Source organism: Puma concolor, chromosome C1 (assembly GCF_028749965.1).
Source record: "Puma concolor isolate L17-30 chromosome C1, mPumCon1.1.hap2, whole genome shotgun sequence".
NCBI lineage: Eukaryota > Metazoa > Chordata > Mammalia > Carnivora > Felidae > Puma > Puma concolor.
In genome coordinates this window covers 18,819,451-18,828,139 of record NC_141674.1, presented here as the reverse complement: position 1 = coordinate 18,828,139, position 8,689 = coordinate 18,819,451, and the positions used below count along the sequence as shown (strand labels likewise).

The 8,689-nt window shown below is 42.7% G+C and overlaps 1 pseudogene; it reads left to right on the top strand.

Annotated features, from left to right (window-relative positions):
- The first annotated feature begins 2,027 nt into the window (after nt 1–2,027).
- LOC112872085 (large ribosomal subunit protein uL23 pseudogene) lies at nt 2,028–2,564 on the top strand (annotated as a pseudogene).
- Nucleotides 2,565–8,689: the final 6,125 nt, after the last annotated feature.

Sequence of the window (8,689 nt, the reverse complement as noted above, 5' to 3'; positions counted from 1 at the left end):
ATTATCATTCAATTCTAAATATTTTCTAATTTCCATTGTGATTCCTATTTTGCTCCATGAGTCATTTAGAAATGGTTTTACAATCAACAAAACTAAAAGGTCGCCTATGGAATGGAAGAAGATACTTGCAAATGACATATCTGATAGAGGGTTAGTATCCAAAATCTATGAAGAACTTATCAAACTCAATACCCAAAAGCCAAATAATCCAGTTAAGAAATGCACAGAAGACATGAATAGACATTTTTCTTTCAAAAAAATTTTTTAACATTTTAATCATTTTTAAGAGACAGAGAGAGACAGAACATGAGTGGGGGGGGGCAGAGACAGAGGGAGACACACAACCTGAAAGAGGGTCCAGGTTCCGAGCTGTCAGCACAGAGCCTGATGTGGGGCTCGAACCCACAAACCGTGAGATCATGACATGAGTTGAGTCGGATGCTCAACCGATTGAACCACCCAGGTGCTCCGAATAGACATTTTTTCCAAAAAATACATCCAGATGGCTAATAAACACATGAAAATATGCTTCATCAAGGAAATACAAATCAAAACCATGATGAAATACCACCTCACACCTGTCAGGATAGCCAAAATTAACTAAGAAACAACAAGTGTTGGCGAGGATGCAGAGAAAGGGGAATCCTTTTGCAATGTTGGTGGGAATGCAAACTGGTGCAGGCCTCTGGAAAAGACTATGGAGGTTCCTCAAAAAGTTAAAAATAGGGCTACCATATGATCCAGCTATTGCACTGCAAGATATTTACCCAAAGGATACAAAAATATAGCTTCAAAGGGGTACATGCACCCCAATGTTTATAGCAGCATTATCAACAATAGCCAAGCTATGGAAAGAGCCCACATGCCCATTGAATGATGAATGGATAAAGAATATTTCAACACAATGAAATATTACTCAGCTATCAAAAAGAATGAAATCTTGGGGCACCTGAGTGGCTCAATCAGCTAACATCCGACTTCAGCTCAGGTCATGATCTCGTGGTTCATGAGTTTGAGCCCCCCATCAGGCCCTGTCCTGACAGCTCAGGGCCTGGAGCCTGCTTCGAATTCTGTGTCTCCCTCTCTCTCTGCCCCTCCCCCGATCACATTCTGTCTCTCTCTCTCTCTCACAAAAATAAATAAAACATTTAAAAAAAAAAGAATGAAATCTTGTCATTTGCAATGATGTGGATGGAGCTAGAGGGTGTTATGCTAAGTGAAATAAGTCAGTCAGAGAAAGACAAATACCATATGATTTCACTTGTATGTGGAATTTAAGAAACAAAACAGATGAACACATGGGACGGGGGAAAAAATAGAGAGAGAGGGAAACAAACCATAAGAGACTTTTAATGATAGAGAATGAACTGAAGGTTGATGGGGTGGCAGTAGGGGGTGGGGAAAATGGGTGATGGGCATGGGGGAGGGCACTTGTTATGATGAGCACTGGGTGTTATATGTAAGCAATGAATCACCGAATTCTACCCCTGAAGCCAATATTGCACATATGTTAACTAACTAGAATTTAAATACAAATTTAAAAAGAAAAAAAAAGAAATGCTTTTAAATTTGGAAATACATGGAGTTTCTCTATTATGTTGTTATTGATTTAAATTTTTTTTTTTTGCATTATGCTTAAAGAATGCGATCCTCCAAAATCTTTGAAATGTTCATGAGAATTGATTCATGTATGCTTGAGAATATATTGACTGCGTTGTTCTATATATGATCATCAGATCAAGCTTACTAATTGTGTCAAATTTTCTGTATGCTTACTGATATTTTGGTCTGTGCTATCTATCAATTACTGAGAAAAGTGTGTTAAAACCCCTACTATACGGTGGATTTATCAATTTCTCCTATAGTTCTGTCAGTTTTTCCTCAAGAGTTTTACGTTTATGTTATCGATTGCATACAGGTTTAGAATGTTTTATCTCTTTGGTGAATTGGACCTTTTATCATTATTTAGTGACCTTCTTCATTCCTAATAATACTTTTTGCATGAAAGTATATTTTTCTGCCTTTTCACCAAGATGGTACCAAAGGTGAAGAAGGAAGCCCCTCCCCCTCCCAAAGTCGAAGCCAAAGCCAAAACCGAAGCAAAGGTTTTGAAGGCCAAGAAAGCGGTGCTGGAAGGCATCCACAGTCATTTTTTAAAAAAAGATCCTGAGGTCACCTACATTCTGACGGCCCAAGACATCGCGTCTCCAAAGGCGGCCCAATATCCTCCAAAGAGCACCCCCAGGAGAATCAAGCTTGACCCCTATGCCATCAAGTTCCCCCCGACTACCGAGTCAGCCGTGAAGAAAATAGAAGACCACAACACACTTGTGTTCATTGTGGATGTCTAAACCAACAAGCACCAGATCAAACAGTCTGTGAAGAAGATCTATGACATTGACATGGCCAAGGTCAACACTCTGATCAGGCCTGGTGGAGAAAAGAAGGCATGTGTTGGACTGGATCCTGACTATGATCCTTTGGATGTTGCCACCAAAATTGGGATCATCTAAACTGAGTCCAGCTGGCTAAATCTAAATACAAAATTTTCACCATTAAAAAAAGTATATTTTTCTGATGTTAATATGTTTGCGACATCTTTCTCATTCAGTTCTTATTTGCTTATCTTTTTCCATTCTTTTACTTTAAATCCTTGTGGGTAGTTATGTAACTAACAAATGGTACTTACCTGGTGGTTTTTTAAGTCTTCCCTAATAATTGGGATTTTAGGCAATTAATGATTTATTTGGATTTTTCTCTTTTTATTAGTTTTGCCTTTGTGTTCTTCCCCCCCTCTTTGTCTTTTCTAGTCATTTTGGGGAGATGGATTAATTTTCTCATTTTATCCTAATTGTCTCTTTGAAAGTTATATACTTTATTGCTATGGTTTTAGTCATTACTCTGGAAATTGTTAACATACTCACTTAATTAGGCAAATGTAATAATTAATGATCATTATCCTTTTTCCTCAAGAGAAGGCTAAAACATCATCATTCTTCTTCTAGTCTATTGTTGTGATATATTTTAATTCCACTTTGGTTTTTTTTAAAAAAAAATTTTTTTTTCAACATTTATTTATTTTTGGGACAGAGAGAGACAGAGCATTAACGGGGGAGGGGCAGAGAGAGAGGGAGACACAGAATCGGAAACAGGCTCCAGGCTCTGAGCCATCAGCCCAGAGCCTGTCGCGGGGCTCGAACTCACGGACCACGAGATCGTGACCTGGCTGAAGTCGGACGCTTAACCGACTGCGCCACCCAGGAGCCCCTCCACTTTGGTTTTTTAATACCATATGGTATTGATGATTTGGCCATATTGGTTGCTTAGATTTACCCACATATTCACTGTCTTCCTTGCTTTTCATTCCTTCTTGCTTCCATGACCTTCCATCTGGGATTTCTTTTCTCCTGCCTGAAGGAGTGCTTTAGCATTTAAAAAAAAATTTTTTTTTAATGTTTATTTTTGGGAGAGAAAGAGAGAGCATGAGCAGGGGAGGGGCAGAGAGAGAGGGAGACACAGAATCCGAAGCGGGCTCCAGGCTCTGAGCCATCAGCACAGAGCCCGACGTAGTGCTCGAACTCACGGACTGTGAGATCATGACCTGAGCTGAAGTCAGATGCTTAACCCACTGAGCCACCCAGGCACCCCAGGAGTGCTTTAGCATTTTTTAAATGAGGCTCTGTTTCTGGAAAAGTTGTTCAGTTTTTGTTTGAAAACGTCTTCGCTCTAGTCTTATTTTAAAAGATTTTCCCTATGGTTCTAGTTATCTTTTTCCATCACATCAAAGATATTATTCCACTGACTGCTGACATCTCTTTTTGAGAAGTCAGCTGTCAGTCCCACTGCTGTTGACTTAGAGGCCATCTGTCTTCTCTCTTTGGCTTTTTTAATGAACTCTTTTTCCTTGGGGTTTTGCAGTTTCATTATGTGTCTAGGTGTTAGAGTTGCCAGAAAAAATACAGGCTAGCCAGTTAAACTTAAATTTCAGGTAAACAACAAATAAACTAAAACTTTTTTTAATGTTTATTTATTTTTGAGAGAGAGATAGAGAGAGACAGAGCACAAGCATGGGAGGGGCAACGAAGGGGCGGCGGGGTGGGGGGACACAGAATCTGAAGCAGGCTCCAGGCTCCAGGATGTTAGCACAGAGCCGGATGCAGGGCTCAAACCCTCAAACCATGAGATCATGACCAGAGCTGAAGTCAGATGCTTAACCGACTGAGCCACCCAAGTGCCCCTAAATACATTTTTAGTATAAGTAGTTTCCAAATGTTACATGGGACATACACTGAAAAAAATGCTTCCTTGTTTATCTGAAATTCAAATTAGCTAGGAGTCTTGTATTTTTATGTGCCAAATCTAGTAACACGAGAAGGTGTTAATTTCTTTTTCTTTATCCTGCTTGGGCTTTGTTAGGTTCTTAAATATGTAGCTATTTATTTTCATTATTTATGGAAATTTCTCAGATATAATGACTGATTCAATGACTACTGTCTCTTCAAATAGGGTCTCTGCCCATTCTTTCTCACTCCTCCTTCTGGGACCATGATTAGGTATGTGTTATAATGTTTCACACTCATCTCCATGGTTCTTAATCTCTCTTTGATATTTTCTACCTCTGTGATTTCTGTTCCATTCTTCTTCAACGGTATCTAATTTGCTGTTAAACTCATCTACTGAATTTTAAATTTTAGTCGTTATATTTTTCTTTTTTTAAAAAAATATTTTATTTTTAACAATCTCTACACCCGACGTGGGGCTCGAACTCACAACCCCGAGATCAAGAGTTGCATGCTCTACTGACTGAGCCAGCCAGGTGCCCCTATAATTGTCATTTTTATCTCTATTTTAAATGCATGCAGTCAGTATTATAGACACTCTTTACTTAAATTTTCACTACCCTTTAAAAATGTTATTAAACATATACGATTATTTTGAATTCTGTATCTGATAATTCCAGTGTTTGAAGCCTTTGTGGGTCTGAATCTGCTCCGTAATTTCTTCTGACTCTCACTCAGGATGCTTGCTTTCTATATATGTCTTGTAATTGTGGCTGTGAGCTCATCTATCAGAGTTTTACCTTTGGGTGATCTTAGAGTCTGTGTCGAAGGTGGATTCCTACAGAGAGGATTTGCATTGACTTCTGCCAGGAGCACGGGTCATAACGTGGCCCGTGGACCACGTTAACCTACGTTCTTGGCTTTAGTAGTTTGGGGCCACCCAAGGAGAGTAAGTTCAGGCTGCAAGCCCTCTTAATAGAGTTGGCTTGTAGCTACAAAGCCAACCCTATGTTATTCCCCTTCCACTTTCTGCCAATGTTCAGTATAAGCAATTTGCCTTGTAGTCCCCAGGGAGTAGGGTGTAGGGCAGTTTTGTTCTCCTCCATCCTGACACCAATGTGTGACTTTTTGGGGGTCTCGGCTTTATGTGGAGAGGGTTTTCTCTTAAATCCTCACCTTGGGGGGCATTCTGGGTTTTGTCTCTGATCTTCATTTCATGTAGCTTCAGAGCATCATTAATTTCTCTGAGTTCTGGTGTTCACTTAGTTTTTGTTATCAATACACCTTTCCTGTTTGAGAGTTAATCGATGCAATTAAACTATTTTTTTTTTTTCCTGGCCAGCGTCGTTGGTCGCTTTTGGTTGGAGGGTCTAAAGAGTGTTTCGTATAGCATTGTGCTGGAAACACAAGATCCCCTTTCCCAAGCTAGCAATTCCTTAGTGAAAACCTGCGAAACCAGCCTCTGGGTGGTTTTCTCTTCTTAATGTTATTATTTTTGGATGTGCAATTTGGGGACACTATCAGATAGAATTATCATAGCATTGCATCTTTAATTTGGGCTGAATTTCATTCATTCATTCACTCATCACTTGTTCATCAAATTTTATCGAGCCTCTGTTTAAAGGCCAAGCTTGTTAGGTCCTGGGGATTCAGGGTGGGCAAGGCAGACCCAGCCCCTGCCTGCCTTCCGCAGGCTCACGGTCCAGCGACTTGAATTTACAGCACAGTGCCAAACACTTTACGTACATTATTTAATGTAATCCTCATAACAACCCCGTGGGTTGTGTAGAATCATTTTATAGATTAGGAAAAGAAGGCACAGAAAAATGTAGATGAATTACCTAAGGCTAGACAGCTAATTAAGAGGTGGATCAGGAACTCGAACCCAGGTCCGTCAGCCTACAAAGCCTTTGTCCTTAACCATTTTTATGCTCTTTGTTATGCCAAGAGAGGGCGCTGTCAGGAGGAGAGGACCCTTTGTGCTTACACCTATGGAGAGATATGCAGGTAGAGCCAACGTTCTTTTTCTTAGGATGCATTTAAATCAAGCCCCTCCCCCCCAAGATCAGAGTTTGGAGCTCGGAGGGACAAGGGTGAGACAGATAAAAGTTCATTTTCAGGACCTCTGTAGCTATCTGTGTCACGCTGTAACACTGTTGCAGGATGCAGAAGACAACCAGGAAGAAGGAATTAATAGCATCTCAGAGCGGTATCATGGGGCTCTGAGGCTGCTGTTGTCACTATCTTCTGGAAAATACGCCCTGCATCGCAACGGTGTCAGAAGCCAAGTCTTCCCTGGAATGTGAGGCTAGCTGGTTCCCTGGATAAAAAAAAAAAAAAAAATCAGGAGAACTTGAGGGCAAGACCCTTCCCCTCACTGGACCTCAATTCTCTTGTATATACAATGAGGATGTTCAACCTTTCCACCTGTGTACATTATAGTCCTGTGATTCTGTGAGATGCCCAGAGAGGGACCCTTTTCTTTTCTTTTCTTTTCTTTTCTTTTCTTTTCTTTTCTTTTCTTTTCTTTTCTTTTCTTTTCTTTTCTTTTCTTTTCCCTTTCCTTTCCTTTCCTTTCCTCTTCTTTTCTTTTCTCTTCTTTTCTTTTTTAAATGTTTATTTATTTTTGAGAGAAAGAAACAGAATGTGAGTGGGAGAGGGGCAGACACAAAATCGGAAGCCCGCTCCAGGCTCCAAGCTGTCAGCACAGAGTCCGACACGGGGCTCGAACTCACGAGCGGTGAGATCATGACCTGAGCTGAAGTCGGACGCCCAACTGACTGAGCCACCCAGGCGCCCTCCTCCACTGAAAAATCTTAAAGATAGGTAGCTTGTCTATATTATGTATAACGTCAAAACATTTTTATAGCACATAAACATAAAATAGTATTTCTCTGGGTTTTAGATGTTTGTGGTAGAAATTTCATACATGTCAGACGTGTGATGATGAAAAGAACCATCCCTGCAGCCCCGCCCGTCCCCATCGTCCCATCACCCAGGGAAAGCCATTGTCAATGTCCTGGTGGATTTCATTCCAGTCTTACTTCTACCTGTGACGATGCATCTTGCTGCATATGTAGTCTGCCGTTCCGTGTTTATCGCTAGAGGGTCTTTGGGAGACTTTCCTTGAATCCTTAACTGTTCTTGAAAACATGACATTGAATGACTGTTGGGTGTTTCAAATCTATTGCGGTCTGAGCTATGAAGAGCTGAGCTTCACAGAGGATCTGCTAAGAGGCTTCTGGGTCTGGGAAATTGGGACTAGACCGTCTTTATCACCTCCCTGGCCGCCATTCATGGGGTATCTCCTCCGGCCCCAGGCACCAGAAGGCTGCTCCTCTCCCCCCTGCCCCCCCCCCCCCCGCCCCTGATAACTCAGTGGAAGGTTCTATGGAGACAGAAGCTCTGGAAGGCTCAGAGAGGCAAGCCAATGGTCGATGAAGATGCCTATTTGCCGACCTCCTGCAGTGATTTGGACACTGCTGCTGGCACACCGGGAAGAAGCAAATAGTGACATCTTGAAGCATACCCTGTGGTTGGGCTGTTGCTGGGGCCGAGCTGGCCACCCGAGGAGGGAGAATTGGAACCCCACTCAGTCTGGAGCTTCAGCTTCCTGCCCGACCACTCCTGGGGCCACCGCCTCCCCGCCCAGCACGTTCGCTGTGAAGTTAACTGGCTTCGGATCACAAGCTCGCAGCTCTGTGCTCGGGGTGGCAGACGAGCCGTCTGGTGGGAGTGAGGGGGAAAAGGGGACGGAGGCTGGGGGGCCCCGAGCAGTGAAACGACTCTGCCTACTCCTCTCCATTGAAGAGTCTTGGGTGATTCATGAGCACGGAGGAGAGGATGATTAGTTGGCCCACTATGAAGGGGGAAGGAACCCCCCCTCCCCACTACCCAGTATACCCAGGGACACAGAGAGCCGCTGTCCCCCCCAAGATCTTTCCCACTGCTGTTCTTCTTCAGAGACTCGGGGATCCTCTCCTGTGTGATAAAGACTCCTATCCGTGCCGGTGGGGACACGATTGGTCCCCCCCAAAAACTGGGCCAAGAATGTGGGGGGGGGGGTTATTGTGTGGAGTAATGGCTATTACACGAATTGGCATTCCTTTCCACCCACAGGCTTAAAAACTTCCTGGTTATAATTAGAACCATTTCTAACTGTTTTGACATGTATGGGGGGCTGCCCACCCTCAGCTGAGTTGCTGAGGGCAGAGCCAGAAAGCTGGGTTCTAATCCCACCCTCAGCCACGGTGGCTATTAGCTATGCTTAATTGAGAATCTCACGGTTCGAAGTCCTTGGACCATGAAGGAGAGAGCTGCTCCCCTCTCCAGTCCCCCTCCTCATGTCCCCATTCTCTTTCAGGATTTCCTCTTCCTTTCTGCTGGGGAGACTGGACAGGAGTGTTAGA